General features: G+C 45.5%; 1 protein-coding gene across 1 annotated transcript in view; it reads right to left on the bottom strand.

Moving 5' to 3' along the window:
* Positions 1-5,125, bottom strand: part of DHRS9 (dehydrogenase/reductase 9) — a 55,654-nt gene extending 50,529 nt beyond the window's left edge. The window contains exons 1-2 of the mRNA XM_056533860.1: positions 5,007-5,125; positions 2,198-2,868 (exon numbers count right to left, since the gene is read on the bottom strand). The gene's annotated coding sequence lies outside the window, so the exon portion shown is untranslated. The remainder of the gene's footprint in view (positions 1-2,197; positions 2,869-5,006) is intronic.
* Between the last annotated feature and the right edge of the window lie 12,872 nt (positions 5,126-17,997).

Genomic DNA, 17,997 nt, shown 5'->3' with positions numbered 1-17,997 from the left:
TCAGCAGACCACTGGCCGTGAAAATACACCCCGAAACCAAATGACCCAGCTGCATCAGTAAAACCCCCCAATTCAGACCAACTAGCAAAATCCGCTTGCCAAACCGACGAACCATTGAAGTCGGTTAGAAACTCCGCCCATAAAGAAAGATCATCCTTAAGGGATCTGTCTAAACGAATATGATGGCTTGGGGATTTAATACCTCTAGTAGCTAGATACAGTCTCTTGGAAAAGACTCTGCCCATTGGTATGACTTTAGAAGCAAAAACTAAGAGACCAAGCAGTTTCTGAAGCTCCCTTAAAGTGACCTTCTTCCTAACCAAACATTTTTCAATGTTGAGCAGCATGTCTCCAATTTTTTCTCGAGGTAAAGAAAAAATCATCCTGGTGGAATCAAACTGAACACCCAGAAAAGTTAGATTTCTACAAGGTAACACAGTTTTCTCCTCGGCCAGGGGAACACCAAACTCACAGCATAGCTTAGTAAAAGTGTGAAATAACAAATATATATCGCTCTTACCCATGGCACCCAAAAATAAAAAATCATCTAAATAATGCACCATTCCCCCCACTGGACATACACTTCTCACTGCCCACTCTATAAAGGATGCAAAGGCCTCAAAGTAAAAACAAGATAAGGAGAAACCCATTGGGAGAGATTTATCAAAATAATATTTATTCTCAAATTGAAACCCTAGAGAATTAAAGCCTGACTGCCTAACCGGGAGAAGTCTAAACGCTGATTTGATGTCAGCCTTAGCCAGCCACGCACCAGAACCCACCTTGCGGAGCTCCTCCAAGGCTGAGTCAAAAGAAGAATACTGTACGACAAATTCGCTAGCGTCAACCTCATCATTAAGCGATGCCTTCTCAGGAAATGAAAGGTGATGAATCAGCCTAAATGTGCCAGGTTCCTTTTTGGGAACAATGCCCAGGGGGGACAGTCTAAAATTTCTAAAGGGAGGTGTATCAAAGGGACCTTCCACTCTCCCTTCCGAAATTTCTTTATAAATTTTTTCCCGTACCACCTCTTTGTGTTGTGTCACAGATTTCACATTCTCCACCCAAGTACAGCCAGAGCCAGTGAATTCAGGAACAAAAAATCCCAAAGAGAAGCCCTCTATTAGCAAATTAGCTTTCCGTGTGTCAGCGAATTTGTTTAGCAATGGTAACATGCTTTTGAGATTCACTGGCGTCAATGCTCTTTGATAATGTCTCCCTACTGGATGGCATGTTCTGGGTGGAGTTAATCTTTCTAAAGCACTTACTAACCGGGTGGTTGTTACCACAGTGCGAGCATTCATGCTTATATTTACAGTTTGCCTGCCACCGACATTGACTTTCATTGAAGGCAAAACATGTTCCCTTGCGAAAAGTATTTTGACCGGTGGCAGGGAAACTGCGATTTCTCTGAGGCAACATCAGGTTCAACCACAAACCCACATCCTTCTGACCCCATTTCAAATGCGGGTGTACCGAAAGTTTCTGCCTAAACATCTCATCATAAGTGATCCAGGCCGATCCACCAAAATTTTTATAAGCTTCTAAGATATTATCCAAATGTTGGAACAAGCCAGAACATAACTGGGTTTTTTTCTCACCCATGACCGCCGCTAGAATACAAAAGGCCTGGACCAATTATGAAACGTTTTGGCAAACGGCTGTCTACGTCTATCCTCCTCTTTCTCATCCTTCTTATTCTCAGAAGATTTATGGTCTTTAAAAGAGGGCAACAATGAGAATATGTCTACAAACTCTCCCCTCCAGATATTTTCTTTAATATTAGCAGCGAGGTGAAAGCCTAACGGAGACAATTCACAAGTTAATGCCTCTTTCATGCATATACTAGGGACAGAAATAGAACTGGAGGGGAGAGTAGCAGGCGGCTCAGCTAAAACCTGACTGTCAGTCCCCAAGGGGGACCCACCAGCAGCAGCTGGCATACATACTTTATCAGTAATAGCCCTTTGTTCTGAGCTAACCACACTAACAATTTTCTCAGTAGGTGGAACCGAGGATTGACCCCCGAGCCATGCCAAAGCAGCATGGCCAGGGGCCTTCTGGTTGGTTGCTGGCATGGCGGCTATCATATTAAACAATGCCGCCAGTCCCGCAAAAACACTATGCCCAGTAGCAGTAGTATGCCCCCCGGCAGCTAACCCCTGTGTGTTCGGTGTGTGAGCGGCATCGTACTCACCGGCGGATGCCCTCTGCGACGTGGAGGCGACTTCTTCACCCTTCCTCCTGGGGGAAGCAGACCTGGAGAGACGGGCGGGCTGGGCGGGCGTCCTCTTCGCTGGAGTCCTGCTTATGCTGGCGGTCCTCGGCGGCGAAGCCCTCCTCTTCCCTCTGCTCACGCACCTGAGTGATAGGCGCAGCTGCTCCGGTGCTGTACTTGCCGGCGATGGTCTTCCGATGGCGACTACCTCCGACGTCATCAGCTGGGCGACTTCCAGCTGAAGCCCGGCCTCCTCCGCGTCTCCGTGCAGACTTCCGGCCGGACATCGCGGGGCTGGATGCCGGAACTTCGCCCTCTTCGTATCCGGGCCCCAAAGGATCATTCAGGCAGCGGAGAAGCCAGTCCTCGCCACCCGACCCCGAAGCCTTCTCCAGCAACCGCAAGTATAGCTCTTTTACAGCGGTGCTGGGGTCGGCAGGGGACTCTTCTGCTGGCTGGAGCATCTTCTTTAATTCTAAGCGCGCAGGAACACACCAGGAACACGAGCTGGTACCTCTTCTTCTTCTTTCAGCAGACTGAACTCACCCCCGAACTGGCCGGGTATATATCGCTCTCAGGATTCCCGCCGTAGGAGAGGTCACCAATCAGGAGGAGATCCCAGCTCCCAGTCTGCCCAGCAACCGCCGGCCCTGCAAGAGAAATTAGCACCACAGTAAGTAAATGTTAACTCCCAAGGTGCCAATAACTTAATTACAGGATTACTAACCCTGCCTGGCCTGAACTGGGGGGGGAGTGGGGGCCCATCCCATGTGGCCCTTTCGTTATCCTCCAGGGCCCTTGACACATGCCAGTATGTGGCCTCTGGGGCTGTGTTTGTGGTTTTAACTGCAGTTGCACAGTGCTCCAATTCTAACAATGCAGGCTACAAAGTGATACATAAACTATATAGCCGCAGACGTATTATATACCAACCAGTTGGTTGGAAACAATTCTATCAGTTTAATAATCAGAGAGCACTGGCACACTGTGTTTTTATATGTATGTGTTATAGGTTTTTGCCTTTTTTGCAATTTTTGTAAGTGTCACTTTGGATTTATTCCCTAAGAAAGTACAGTAACCCCCCAACCTACAATGGCCCCAACATACGATCATTTCAACAGACGATGGCCTCTCAGTGGCAATCGAATGTTGAAGACAGCATCAACATACGATGCTCTTGTATGTCGGGGCCATCGCATAAACGGCTATATGGCAGCACAGACTGCTTCAGCTGCCGCCGGCAGCCGTTCAAAGTGCCCCGTGTGGTACAGTGATGGTCACTTACATGTCCTCGGCGCTCCGGACCATCCTCTTCAGGATCCCCTGCATCGTCGTCGCTCTCCATTGTCGTCATCCCGTCATCCAATAGGAGCGGCGTGCGTAGCGACGTGATGACGGCGATAAAGAACGACGATCCCGGGCAGCGGAGTCGGTCTGGAGCGGCGGGGACACCACGGGGACGCGGCGACAGCGATGGACAGCGACATCCAGGGCAGTGGTGACGGTCCGGAGCAGCGGGGACAGGTGAGTATACCTTCCTTTATTTAACATTGCACGGATCCCTCAACATACGATGGTTTCAACAAATGATGGTTCATTTGGAACGGATTACCATCGTATGTTGAGGGATCACTGTATAACAATTTTAATATTAGGTGAATACCGCAAACCAGTGGTTGGTAAATAAATATAGGGTCATTTTCTCCACTTGGTTTAGTTTGTTGTAACTACTATATGGAGGCACAAATGATGCCTAACTACTATATGAGGGAACAGAGAAGGCCTAATACTACATGGGGGCACAGAGGAAACCGAACTTCTATATGGGGACACAGAGGAGGCCTAACTGAGTACAAAGAGGGGGCCGTCTACTGTATGGGGACACAAAGTGAGCACTATTAATGTGTGGAGAAAAGCACCTGGGGAGTTTGAAGATGTGAAGAATGTGTAGAGCAAGAATCCTAAAATGTAGCAGATTCTGTGGAGACCTGTCTTGGCCAGGAGGAGTATAAACGATAACCTGGGCCAGATAGATAAGAAAAGGAAAAGCAAATGACTTAATTCAGAGAAGACATCACAGCTAGTATCTACCACTATTTGGGGATATTGGGGGAGATTTATCAAAACCTGTGCAGAGGAAGAGTGGTGCAGTTGCCCATAGCAACCAATCAGATTGCTTCTTTCATTTTCCACAGGCCTCTAAAGAGGCCTGTGGAAAATGAAAGAAACAATCTGATTGGTTGCTATGGGCAACTGCACCACTCTTCCTTTGCACAGGTTTTGATAAATCTCCCCCATTGTTCTTTGTATAGTGGATTTTATTCAGTAACTTTATAGCAGTATAAGTCAGTCAAAGGTAAAGGGAGTGGTCATGGTGTGAAGGTATATTTGACCGTTTTTGGAGATGTGGTGACCATAGGGTGTTGCAGTGTAGGTAGCGGGATCTGATGGAATTAACCCCAGGGGCAAGATGTTGTTAACCCCTTAGTGTTCATGACGCCAGGATGTGGTTATTTCGGTATAGGGAATGCTGACAACCAACCCAAAAACGGCATGCAATGAGTGAATGTCCACAGCAAGGGTTTGAAGTAACTGGAACTTTTACTTGAAATATGCAAGAAACAGTCTTTACAATTAGGCAGTTTCCACAGAGGTAACCGGGACACAGGGAACCTCTCCGGCTTGCTTGGACTTGTAGTTATTGTGATAATGCAGCAGGCCATTGTGCTACTAGTATTACTTTAGCTGGGTAGTAGTCACTTGATTTATAGAAGTAGTTTTGACTTACAGTTTAGAAGCGGCTGCTGGTCTTTAGGCTTTGGTCTAGATGAGATGAATTTGGATAGTACAGGGCTTTGTGCTTGCTTTAGATCCAGAAGATAAGAGAGAGAATATACAGACTTCAGCCCCTTATATACTAGGGGGCTGGACTACAGCCAATTGGTAGCTGGTTGCCTGGGGTACTTGTGCTCTTGGAACTCTGAGTATGTCATGTGACTGCAGGTCACATGACCAACACTCTATACACTTTGTACAATTTTATACAAATGAACAATCACATTAAATGAACATAATAAATACACATGGCATTTATACAATACACGTAATATAACATATCCTGTGGTAAGCCCTGCAGGAGAGCCCTGTGGACCTAAGGGACTCTTCCTGAAGGGAATTAAGGATGGCACAGAACCAGGTTCTGTACTGGGACACCAAACCCCCTTACTTAATGAAAGTCGCACTCGATGTCTGTCCCCTTAGGGAGAGGAGCGAAATGGCCACTGGGCCGGATGCAGTCCTGAAGCATTTATTAATAACGTCCAATTTCAGGCTGATGAACGAGAAAACAATGAAATGCGGATGAGAGTCTCTGTATACATTAAAATGTCCATACATGCTCTATACATTCGATAAGTAGATAAACAGGATGAAACTGGGTAACGTTAGGACTCCCTGGATATAAGGAACCATTTAATGGTTGAGATAAGGCTCCTCGAGAATACAACTATGACTATGGTAACATTACTTTATATTTTTTATATTATGATTATGACATCACATTTTATGAGTACTATCACATTTGACTATGACTCACTGAGTAATAAAACATTAGACTGGTATATATGGTATGCATGATAACTGCAATGCTTATACATACATTTGACATTACATTATTCTTGACCTTAGATTACTGTTACTTTTGTTGGTAGATATTCTATATTATATCACTGGTTATTTCTGCAGTTAGACGCTGGTTGCTGATTGGGTTGCCTGAGGCTTTCTGCCCAATGCCTTGGCTACTAGGGTCTATCAGCATTACACACTTACCCTTAGAACACTTTACTCTAAATAACATTTCACATACTGTTACCTTACTTTTATACGTGCCTTTGGTTAGCTACAGGAATACCTTCTGGCCACAAAAGTACCCTGGGCACGCAAAGACAAGAAGAAATAGCATTAGTTACATGACTTTTAGTGCATAACAGTGGTGTGGACTGGCACAGAAAGGTTACAGTCCCTGAAGTACATTTAACTGAATGTTAGTGATTTATGTACATGAATTTGTGATCTATGTGTACTGGATTTACGCATGTACTCTAATTAGGTTTCATGTGTACTGAATTTATGTGTACTCAAAATCTTGGTATCTGATTCGTTAGGCGTTGGTAGAGAAGTGTTTTTTTTCTCCTTTTTTTTCACCCTATACAATTCTGTACTTGTGTACAGTAAACCATTTACAGTTTATTACATTTTAGCAAGCATAACTTTTATTGCCTAGAGACATATGGGTTAAGTACTACCAGCAAGATAACTGAGATGATCAGGTTAGGTCTACCTGGTATTCTGGAGTGCAAAATGGTCCACAAAATATATTACTTTTACAACATATACAATAAGGTTCATGTATGGCTCAGTAGTTCCATTACATTATGGAGTCTCTGGTTAGAGTCACGGCTGTAGCCGGGCACAAGACTTAATAGAATCTACTAAGGCAAGGAGTCTCTTGGCCTAAGCCGGGTGCAAACTTACGAAATTGGTTACTTTACAAATGGTGGGACATCTTGACAAAGTCTTGTCAAGCACTTGACTTGAACTGTTGCTGATGACAATAACCTGAAACAATAATAGAAGAGGCACTTATGTACCAAAGAGTTAGTAGCATACAAAATTTCAGATATGTGCTCTTCTTGCTTCCCAACGTCGCCTGTCGGCGTGCTTCCTGCTTTGAGACATATATCTGGGAGCACGAGGTTGGGTTTCCCTCATGGGGTTGACATAGGTGTCCCAGGCTACATTGGGCAGCTGGGACTATGCGATGGTCGGGTTAACATTGACTACCACATTGACTTCAGCGGCTGATGCCACTGGTACAACTGTAGGTGCCGCTTGGTTTGGCCACACCTCCTTAGGTGGAGTAGGCCGTGGCACATCGGTCGGTGCCTGCTGATTAGGCCACACCTCCGGGTGTGGAGTAGGCCTAGGCACATTGGTTGGTTCCCAGTGATTAGGCCTCACCTCCTCCGGGGGAGTAGGCCTGGGCACGTTTTCTGTGAGAGAAGATGCTGAGCTGGACCTCTTCAGGAATTTAGGAGCCATGATGGGCGCCTCAGACAAATAGATGCCTTCCTCAGGGGTGATATCTGGGAGCCTCTTCGGCCTAATTCCATGGGGATCCGCGTCCCAGTCATCTGATGGGAAATACGTGAAAGGCAATTGTGTAGGGTTCTTGGGCCTGGTAATAGCTGCTGCCCATTCTCCCCGTAGACTTTTCACCGGGGTGTATTCCACTTTCTCCCCTTTTTCTAAGGAGGTAGGTAGTCCCGCTGAACGGCTCTCCTGTTTACAAGTATGGTACCTCCATGCCGGCAGTCTTGGAGGGTGCCAATGCCCCGTACTCTATCAAACTTTATAATGGTGGCGCGTCGGCGCTCCAAGGGTGGTTCACCCTCTCGTGGATGGTCCAGTTTACGTATATAGAGGGCCTCTAGCCTTTTGGCATCCTGCTGTTACTCCAGCTGTACTTCATAGGGCAACTGCTTAGGCCCATACCTTTCTGTGTGTTGGGCTTTCAACTTTTCTATGATGCCGGTTATTTCGGCCTCTCTGCGGGCTCTCTCAGCCTGTGCTGTGGGGACCGGTGAATGGGACTTCCTTGGCAGGGGAAGGACATGATCCCACATATATTGGATAAGCGCTGGCTCGTCGCCAAACACCCATTGAGGAAGAGGGGGTTACTGCGGGCGTGCGCTAACTGGAACAGACTTGGGCACTGGGGCTCCCTATCTGGGCTGGAGGAGTAAGAAGGTGTAGAAAATGTGGCCTCGGCCGGCGTACTTACATCCGACTCCTCGGTTGCGTTCTCCACCCAGGATCCCCAGGATCTGTGGTGAGGGAACAATAACACTGGCGATGCTGTTGCTGAAGACTGTGGTGATTCCCCTTTCGGGGTAGCTGGCCATTCATCGTCCTCTGGAAGCGGGGGCAGGTTGGAGGCCTCCTTGGCCCCAAGGGACAATCGCTGCAAACAGTCAGCTAAATCGTGGAACAGCTGCGCTGCGGCAACTTTCTTCTGCTCCAGCGCCATCTTGCTGCTCTCTTCATGTGCTCCGATGGGCTCCGTGATGTCTGAACACCTCTCTGCCATTTCTGGTCTGAAGAGGGCTGGCCGCATGGTTTCTTTTTATCAGAGGCTTCGACAAAATGACGGCCGGCCAGAAGGACGTCATCGGTGCAGCGCTGACTTCCTGTCCCCGGCAAACACAAGCAGACAAAAACAGTTCCACTTTGCCATCGAGACGGCTACATGATGTCCACGCCCAGGGGCGGGATGCAGACCAGCACGGGACATTTTGGCACGCTTCACGGGTTCTCCCTTAACCCTTTCAGGTACTTTCTTCACCTCCCCTTCATTTTTTTAGCGCCCCGGCAAAGCACAATTTCGCTGACAATGTCCTGTACACTTTTGGGCGCAATTTCAGTCGCAGCTTGTGGCAATCCTGGACAGTTCTCTTTACACATTCCTGCATAGGGGGAGGACTAGTGGCACTTGCAATAATGGTATACACCCGTTTTTTCATTGCGGGTGGCCTGGTGGTTAAATTGTTAATTGTTGTTGACCCGTATTCTGTTCGTGGGATGCACACAGAGATGTGGTAACCACGGGCTGTTGCAGTGTAGGTAGCGGGATCTGATGGAATTAACCCCGGGGGCAAGATGTTGTTAACCCCTTAGTGTTCGTGACGCCAGGATGTGGTTGTTTCGGTATAGGGACCTCCGACAGCCAGCCCAAAAACGGCATGCAATGAGTGAATGTCCACAGCAAGGGTTTGAAGTAACTGGAACTTTTACTTGAAATATGCAGGAAACAGTCTTTACAAATAGGCAGTTTCCACAAAGTTTATCGGGACACAGGGAACCTCTCAGGCTTGCTTGGACTTGTAGTTATTGTGATAATGCAGCAGGCCACTGTGCTACTAGTATTACTTTAGCTGGGTAGTAGTCACTTGATTTATAGAAGTAGTTTTGACTTACAGTTTAGAAGCGGCTGCTGGTCTTTAGTCTTTGGCCTAGATGAGATGAATTTGGATAGTACAGGACTTTGTGCTTGCTTTAGATCCAGAAGATAAGAGAGAGAATATGCAGACTACAGCCCATTATATATTAGGGGGCTGGACTAAAGCCCATTGGTAGCTGGTTGCCTGCAGTACCTGTGCCCTTGGAACTCTGGGTATGTCATGTGACTGCAGGTCACATGAACAATCACATTAAAGGAACATAAAAAATACACATGGCATTTATACAATACACGTAATATAACATAACCTGGGGGAAGCCCTGCAGGAGAGCCCTGTGGACCTAAGGGACTCTTCCTGAGTGGACTTAAGGATGGCACAGAACCAAGTTCTGTACCGGGACACCTCAGTAACAAACAAAACGAATGTGTGAACCTGTGCACGTATTTAATTTTGTTTGAATTTGATGATTTTAGTTTTTTTGCACTAATATTATTGTTAATTCTGATCTTGCTATACTAAATTTGTTAACAGCATGATAATAATAATAATATTATGTATGGTGGTGATATGGCTCCTTGTATACTGGTATTATTTCTTCTTCCTGCAAATAATGTTTTTCTGTTGTTTTGCCAAATTAAATTTGTGGCAAAATAAAAAGTGTCAAAAAACAAGCTCTCCTAGTTCTGTGGATGGAAAAAAAAAGTTATATATCTTAAAAGGCGAAGAGGAAAAAATGGAATTTCAAAAATTGAAATGGGCACTGTCATCAACTTTTTTTTTTTGATATGTTGTTGTACTTATGTACTACAACATATCTCTAATATATTTCTATTATTCATTTTGTGTTTAAAATATAATTTTTTTGCACTTGAAATCCAGCCACTAGGCGTCTCCCTCCTAGTGGCCGGCTGAATTTGTACCGATCCCAGCCGGGCATTCGGTCCGAATTCAGTCTGCTTGTGCTCTCTCCCTGCCTGTCAATCAGACAGGCGGGAGCGAGTGCTGTGAACACCTAAGCTGAGCTCATTGGCTACCTGGCCTCGCAGCTGCCTGCGCTCATTGGCTGCCCGCCCCCGGCATGTACAGTCTGAAAGCAGCGTGGCACTGAATCTCAGTGCTGCGCTGATGCTCCAGGACTGTACATAAGTAATGTCTTATTTCACTCACCCGTATTTCATTTCGGTCCCGGGTCTCGGTGGTGTAGAATAGCACGGCAGGTGGGCGATGCTCCTATACTCTTCCTTCCTGGATAACACTACACTGCTAAACAGGGAGGAGGAGACCCCGGAGACCCCTGCCGGGCTATTGGCCACTCATCTATGCTGCTCCCGACAGGAACGCAGCATAGATGAGCTAAGGGTGGAAGTCGGCCCCCCCCAGCAGGCATCAGTGACGTTGCGCCTGCTGCGGAAGTCTGCCTGGTAAGTGAGCACACTACCAGGCAGACAAAAATATATTTCTAAGGGGTTAAAAACATTTTTAAAGGCAGGGATGGGGTTAGAGATAGATGGGCAATAGGCAGGGACAGAAACATTATTTTTTTTACATGATGGGAGCTACTCTTTAAATTGGTTGAGTCCTCAATTTAAATTGGTTGTGATCTCAAGGGGTTAAGTAATAAATATGTGCCCTCTGTCCTCTGCTTTAGATCTCATTCAGTTTTAGATGTAGATACATTTCCTACATATTTCCAAGAGCAGTTAATTTGTAGAGAACTTATGGACTGTAACCCTGCGGTCAATGCACTGCAGCCTAGAATCAATAGGTTTCTATAATATGTAAATGCAAAGTTACAACAATGCTTAGCTGTCAAATAACAACCTCCCTCTATCTATCTATAGAGTAAAATGGTGCAGCACTGCAAAATAGTGGAATAGTGAATCTGTAGGGATAGTAGCCAATAGTGAATCTGTAGGGATAGTAGCCAAGGAGTATTGGTGGGGAACCTTGAAATATGTGGCTGAGCTTATTGTCAGAATACATTTTAATATACCATGACATATTAAAAACACCCTATGATATCTGGCATTTTGGAAAAGCGTTAACCCAGTTATCTAGTCATTACATTTTGGTCCTTACCAAAATCGCTCAATTGCTCATTGGGGACTTCAGGCCATAAATGAAGTTAACTGTTGGGCTGTTTCCCCCGATTTTCTCTTATCTTTTTCCATGCTCTATAATATTTGTAAAATTAATAAAAAAAAAAAAAGGTTATTTAAAAACTAAACAAAAGAAGACTGTTTCTGTTAGCAAGAGCTTATGACTTCAAACATGGTACCAAAAAATGGAGTCGGATAGTCAGAAAGGTCTAGGTCAGAGCTGGTGGAGTTTTCTCAATATGTTGGACTGGTGGAGGTCAGGTCAGGTAGAGTTCTCTCAAAATGGTAGTCAGGGCAGGCAGCAGGCAATCCATTGATGGTCCAGATCCAACTTTACGGAACTTGAGAGGATCCACAGAAAAGAAAATCCCCAACTCTAAGTGTGGAAAACATGAAGACTGGAGGCTGTAATCGCTGCCAAAGAGGCTTCAACTAAGTACTAAGTAAAGGGTCTAAATACTTATGTTAAAGGGGTACTCCAGTGGAAAAATTTTTTTTTAATCAACTGGTACCAAAAAGTTTAACAGATTTGTAAATTACTTCTATTCAATCCTTCCACTACTTATCAGCTGGTGTATGCTTCAGAGGAATTTGTATATTCCGACCACAGTGCTCTCTACTGACACCTCTGTCCATGTCAGGAACTGTCCAGAGCAGGAGAGGTTTGCTATGGAAATTATCTCCCACTCTGTACAGTTCCTGGCATGGACAGTGTTGTCGGCAGAGAGCACTGGGGTCAGACAGAAAAGAAATTCAAAAAGAAAAGAACCTCTGGAGCTCCTTCTCTGGAGCATACAGCAGTTGATAAGTACTGGAAGGATTGAGATTAATTTTTTTTTAACTTGTTGGGGATCACGGGCGTATCGATACGCCCTTGCATCCTGATACTTAAGGACCAAGGGTGTACCTGTACGCCCGTAGGCATTTCAATCCCCACCGCTAGCTGGACAGGGATCGGAACGGGATGCCTGCTTAAATCATTCAGCAGGCATCCCGTGCAAATGCCTGGGGGGATCCTGAGACCCTTCCATGTCGGCAATCGCCGCAAATCATCGATCAATTCAGATGATCGGGTCTCTGATGACCCAAAAGCACTGAAAATAGGGATGATCGGAGCTGTCAGAGACAGCCCCGATCATCCTAGAGGATAGGAGCGAGGTGGCAGGGGTGCCACCTCCTCCTGTCCCCTGCGATTGGCCGACCAGGACTGATCAGCGAATCGCAGGGCATGGGCGGGGTGAACATTAATTTCCCCCGCTCTGCCTGCCCCTGGATGTCGGGGCAGAGCAGGGGAAAGATGGCGGCGATGTGTGGGGGGCCTGTGGATGCAGCGGGGACCACCAGCAGCGGTTACCTGGGTTCTGGCGGACCGAGGACCAGGGACCAGCGGCTGACAGGAGGCGGCAGGCAAGTGGAGGCAGCAGCAGCAGTTTCCCAGATACTGCAGTGAAGATTGCTGTAAAGTGATCTTCACTGCTGTATCTAGGAGTTTCAAAACTACTTTGCAACAAAACTATTTTGCAACATCTGGAGGGCCACAGTTTGAAGACCACTGTCCTTCCGGATGTTGCAAAACTACAACTCTCAGCATGCCCAGACTGTCCAGGTATGCTGGGAGTTGTAGTTCTGTAACATCCAGCCCTTCAGTTGTTGCAGAACTACAACTCCCAGCATGCTTGGACAGTCTCAGCATGCTGAGAATTGTAGTTATGACACATCTGGAAAGGCACTGTTTGGATACCACTATTCAGTGGTGTCCAAACTGTAGCGCTCCAGCTGTCAATTCAAAGCATGCTGAGACTGTCCAGGCATGCTGAGAGTTGTAGTTCTGCAACATCTGAAGGGCCAGATGTTACAGAACTTCAACTCCCAGCATGCCTGGACAGTCTGTGCATGCTTGGAGTTGAAGTTTTGCAACATCTGGTCTCCAAACTGTTTTCCCCCAGTTGTTGCATAACTACAACTCCCAACATGCCATTAGGCTGTCTGGGCATGCTGGGAGTGGTAGTATTGTGACAACTGGAGGCAAACTGGGTTGGAAACATTGTCTGTTTCCTAATTCAGTGTTTCCCAACCTGTGTGCCTCCTGCTGTTGCAAAACTATAACTCCCAGCATGCACTGACAAACCATGCATGCTGGGAGTTGTAGTTTTGCAACAGCTGGAGGCACATGGGTTGGGAAACACTGAGTTAGGAAACAGACAGTGGTGCGGAAACACTGCGGTAGTCTGTTACCTAACTCAGTGTTTCCCAATCTCAACTATGGTGCCTCTAGCTGTTGCATAACTACAAATCCCAGCATGCATGGTCTGTTCATTTGCACAGCCCACTGTTACAAAGATCTGTCAAATGTCAGTGGGGTGTAAATGCTCACTGCACCCCTTGTTACGTTCCTTGAGGGGTGTAGTTTCCCAAATAGTGTGCCATGTGGGGTGTTTTTCGCTGTTCTGGCACCATGGGGGCTTCCTAAATGTGACATGCCCCCCAAAAAAACATTTCACCAAAATTCGCTTTCCAAAAGCCCAATGTCGCTCCTTCCCTTCTGAGTCCTCTAGTGCACCCGCAGATCACTTCACATCCTCATATGAGGTATTTCCTTACTCAAGAGAAATTGGATTACATATTTTGGGGGGCTTTTTCTCCTTTTACACCTTGTAAAAATAATAAATATGGGTCTACAAGAACATGTTAATGTAAAAAATGAAGATTTTGAATTTTCGCCTCCACTTTGCTGCTATTCCTGTGAAACATCTAAAGGGTTAACAAACTTTCTGAATGTAATTTTGAATATGTTGAGGGGTGCAGTTTTCATAATGGGGTATTTCTAACCTAAAGGCCCTGTCTTCAAAAAGTAAAAACATGTCAACTTTATGATGCAAACATAAAGTAGACATATTGTATATGTGAATCAATATATAATTTATTTGGAATGCATATTTTCCTTACAAACAGACAGTTTAAAAGTTATAAAAATGCTAAATTTTCAAATTTTTTATGAAATTTTCAAATTTTTCACCAAAAAAATTATAAAAATAACGAAAATGTATCACTAACATAAAGTAGACAGTAAAAAACTGTATCTGAATCAAATTCATAAGTACAAGCATCCCAGAGTTATTAATGCTTAAAGTAACAGTTGTCAGAATTGCAAAAAATGCTCTGGTCCTTAGGGTCAAAATGGGCTCGGTCCCCAAGGGGTTAAAGCAAAAAGCCACAATTAAAAAAAAAATTTCCAATATTTTATACCACAGCTCATTTGTAAGTAAATATACTGTATACATTTTTATTATAAGCTAATATATATACATATATATATATATATATATATATATATATATATATATATATAAAAAAGCTATAATTATATTAATATAATTATATATATATATATATATATATATATATGTATATATATATATATATATATATATATTTATAATAAATAAATAAATATATAAACTTTACATAAAGCAGGGAGGTTCACAGAATGTCAATTGAGTTCAATTACCTTTAACACACTTATGAAATGTTTCAGAGTCTATTTACTTCTCTAAAATGTGAATCTTCAAAACAGGTCTCTGTAGCAGTGCGATTCTTTTTAGAATATGTGGGCAATGTCACTTTTAAAACTTCTGACATGTTGTAGAGACACATGTTAAAATGGTCAAGGTCTGAGAGTTTAGACCACGACCAATAGCTAGAAGAAGAGCTAGGAGACAAGCAAAACAAATGTACAATACAAATGCATGGGATTGTGTAGGTTAGCTGCGCTTTCCTACCCACCCTATCTAAGAATTGATCGGGGGCGAAACTCTCAGATTAACTTATGGTAGATATTGTATATATATAATGTGAGGGGTGGACTCACTTATGGAAGATACTGTATATATAATGTGAGGGGTGGAGTCACTTATGGGAGATACTGTATATAATGTGAGGGGTGGACTCACTTATGGGAGATACTGTATATATAATGTGAGGAGTGGAGTCACTTATGGGGGATACTGTATATATATAATGTGAGGGGTGGACTCACTTATGGGAGATACTGTATATAATGTGAGGGGTGGAGTCACTTATGGGATATACTGTATATATAATGTGAGGGGTGGACTCACTTATGGGAGATACTGTATATATAATGTGAGGGGTGGAGTCACTTATGGGAGATACTGTATATAATGTGAGGGGTGGACTCACTTCTGGGAGATACTGTATATATAATGTGAGGGGTGGACTCACTTATGGGAGATACTGTATATATAATGTGAGGGGTGGACTCACTTATGGGAGATACTGTATATATAATGTGAGGGGTGGACTCACTTATGGGATATACTGTATATAATGTGAGGGGTGGACTCACTTATGGCAGATACTGTATATATATTGTGAGGGGTGGACTCACTTATGGGAGATACTGTATATAATGTGAGGGGTGGACTCACTTATGAGAGATACTGTATATAATGTGAGGGGTGCACTCACTTATGGGAGATACTGTATATATAATGTGAGGGGTGGACTCACTTATGGGAGATACTGTATATAATGTGAGGGGTGGACTCACTTATGGGATATACTGTATATATAATGAGAGGGGTGGACTCACTTATGGGATATACTGTATATATAATGTGAGGGGTGGAGTCACTTATGGGATATACTGTATATATAATGTGAGGGGTGGACTCACTTATGGGAGATACTGTATATATAATGTGAGGGGTGGAGTCACTTATGGGATATACTGTATATAATGTGAGGGGTGGACTCACTTATGGCAGATACTGTATATATATTGTGAGGGGTGGACTCACTTATGGGAGATACTGTATATAATGTGAGGGGTGGACTCACTTATGGGAGATACTGTATATAATGTGAGGGGTGGACTCACTTATGGGAGATACTGTATATATAATGTGAGGGGTGGACTCACTTATGGGAGATAATGTATATAATGTGAGGGGTGGACTCACTTATGGGAGATAATGTATATAATGTGGTGTCCCGGCACCGGATTGCATCCGTTGCCTTGTGGTGAGGTCCCCAAAGTCAGAGTCCCTAGGTGTATGTGGGGTCCTCATCCTTAGCTAGCCCCTTGCCACCCCTTTTGTAATTAAAATTATTCAGAGACTTATATAAAAAGTCATGGTCCGCAACAACTGTCAGTCACTGAGGTGTATGGAGACTGTATTAACCTCTTCAGGACATAGGGCGTATGGATACGCCCTGAATCCCGAGTCCTTAAGGACCGAGGGCGTATCCATACGCCCGTGGGAATTCCGGCCCCCACCGCTAGCCGGTTGGGGACCGGAGCCGGATGCCTGCTGAAATCGTTCAGCAGGCATCTCGGCATATCGCCCAGGGGGGTCATTATGTCCCCCCATGTCGGCGATCGCCGCAGATCGCTGGACAATTCAGTCCAGCGATCTGCGGCGATTCCGGGTCAATCGGGTCTCCGGTGACCCGGTGACCCGGAATTACTGGCTGTTCGGGGCCGTCTCTGACGGCCCCGAACAGCCAGAGCCTGCAGGGGTGAGGTGGCACTGGTGCCACCTCACGATCGCCCTGATTCGTCGGCCGGATTACCGGCCGACCAATCAGGGCGCCTGCTGCGGGTGTCACTCCCGCACCCGCTCCGCCCCTCTTCTGGAGGACGTGAGCGGGTGCGGGAAGACGACCCCTGGTGCTGGGGACCCCGATCCCCGGTGCCCCTGTTGGGATCGGGGCCCCAGGAGCAGCTGCGGCGGCGGAGACGACGAGGGACTGACCTGTGCTGCGAGGATCGTTGGAGGTGAGTGACAGCCTCCTGGTGTTGCTTAGCAACAGCTCCCAGCATGCAAAAAGGGCATGCTGGGAGCTGTAGTTATGCAACAGCAGGAGGCAGACCACCACAACTCCCAGCATTCCCTTATGGGCATGCTGGGACTTATGGTTTTGCAACAGCTGGAGGCACATTCTTTCTATGGAAAAGTGTACCTTCAGCTGTTGTCTAACTACAACTCCCAGCTTGCACAAACAGCTAAAGTGCATGCTGGGAGTTGTAGTGGTGCATCTGCTGGTTGCATAACTACAACTCCCAGCATGCCCGTTGGCTGTCGGTGACTGCTGAGAGTTGTAGTTTTGCAACAGCTGAAGGCACACTGGTTGTGAAACTCAGAGTTTTTTTTTACCTAACTCAGTGTTTCACGACCGGTGTGCCTCCAGCTGTTGCAAACTACAACTCTCAGCAGTCACCGTACACCATGCACCGTACATGCTGGGAGTTGTAGTTTTGCAACAGCTGGAGGCACACTGGTTGTGAAACACTGAGTTAGGTCACAAACTCAGTGATACATAACCAGTGTGCCTACAGTTGTTGCAAAACTGCAACTCTCAGCAGTCACCGACAGCCAACGGGCATGCTGGGAGTTGTAGTTTTGCAACAGCTGGATGCCCCCCCCCCCCCCCAATGTGAACGTACAGGGTACACTCACATGGGCGGAGGATTACAGTAAGTATCTGGCTGCAAATTTGAGCTGCTGCAAACTTTCTGCTGCAGCTCAAATTGCCAGCGAGAAACTACTGTGAACCCCCGCCCGTGCGACTGTACCCTAAAAACACTACACTACCACAAAAAATAAAATAAAAAGTAAAAAACACTACATATACACAT

Source organism: Hyla sarda, chromosome 8 (genome assembly GCF_029499605.1).
Source record: "Hyla sarda isolate aHylSar1 chromosome 8, aHylSar1.hap1, whole genome shotgun sequence".
Classification (NCBI taxonomy): domain Eukaryota; kingdom Metazoa; phylum Chordata; class Amphibia; order Anura; family Hylidae; genus Hyla; species Hyla sarda.
The sequence above is the reverse complement of the archived record's forward strand: the minus strand, read 5'-3'. Positions and strand labels throughout refer to the sequence as shown.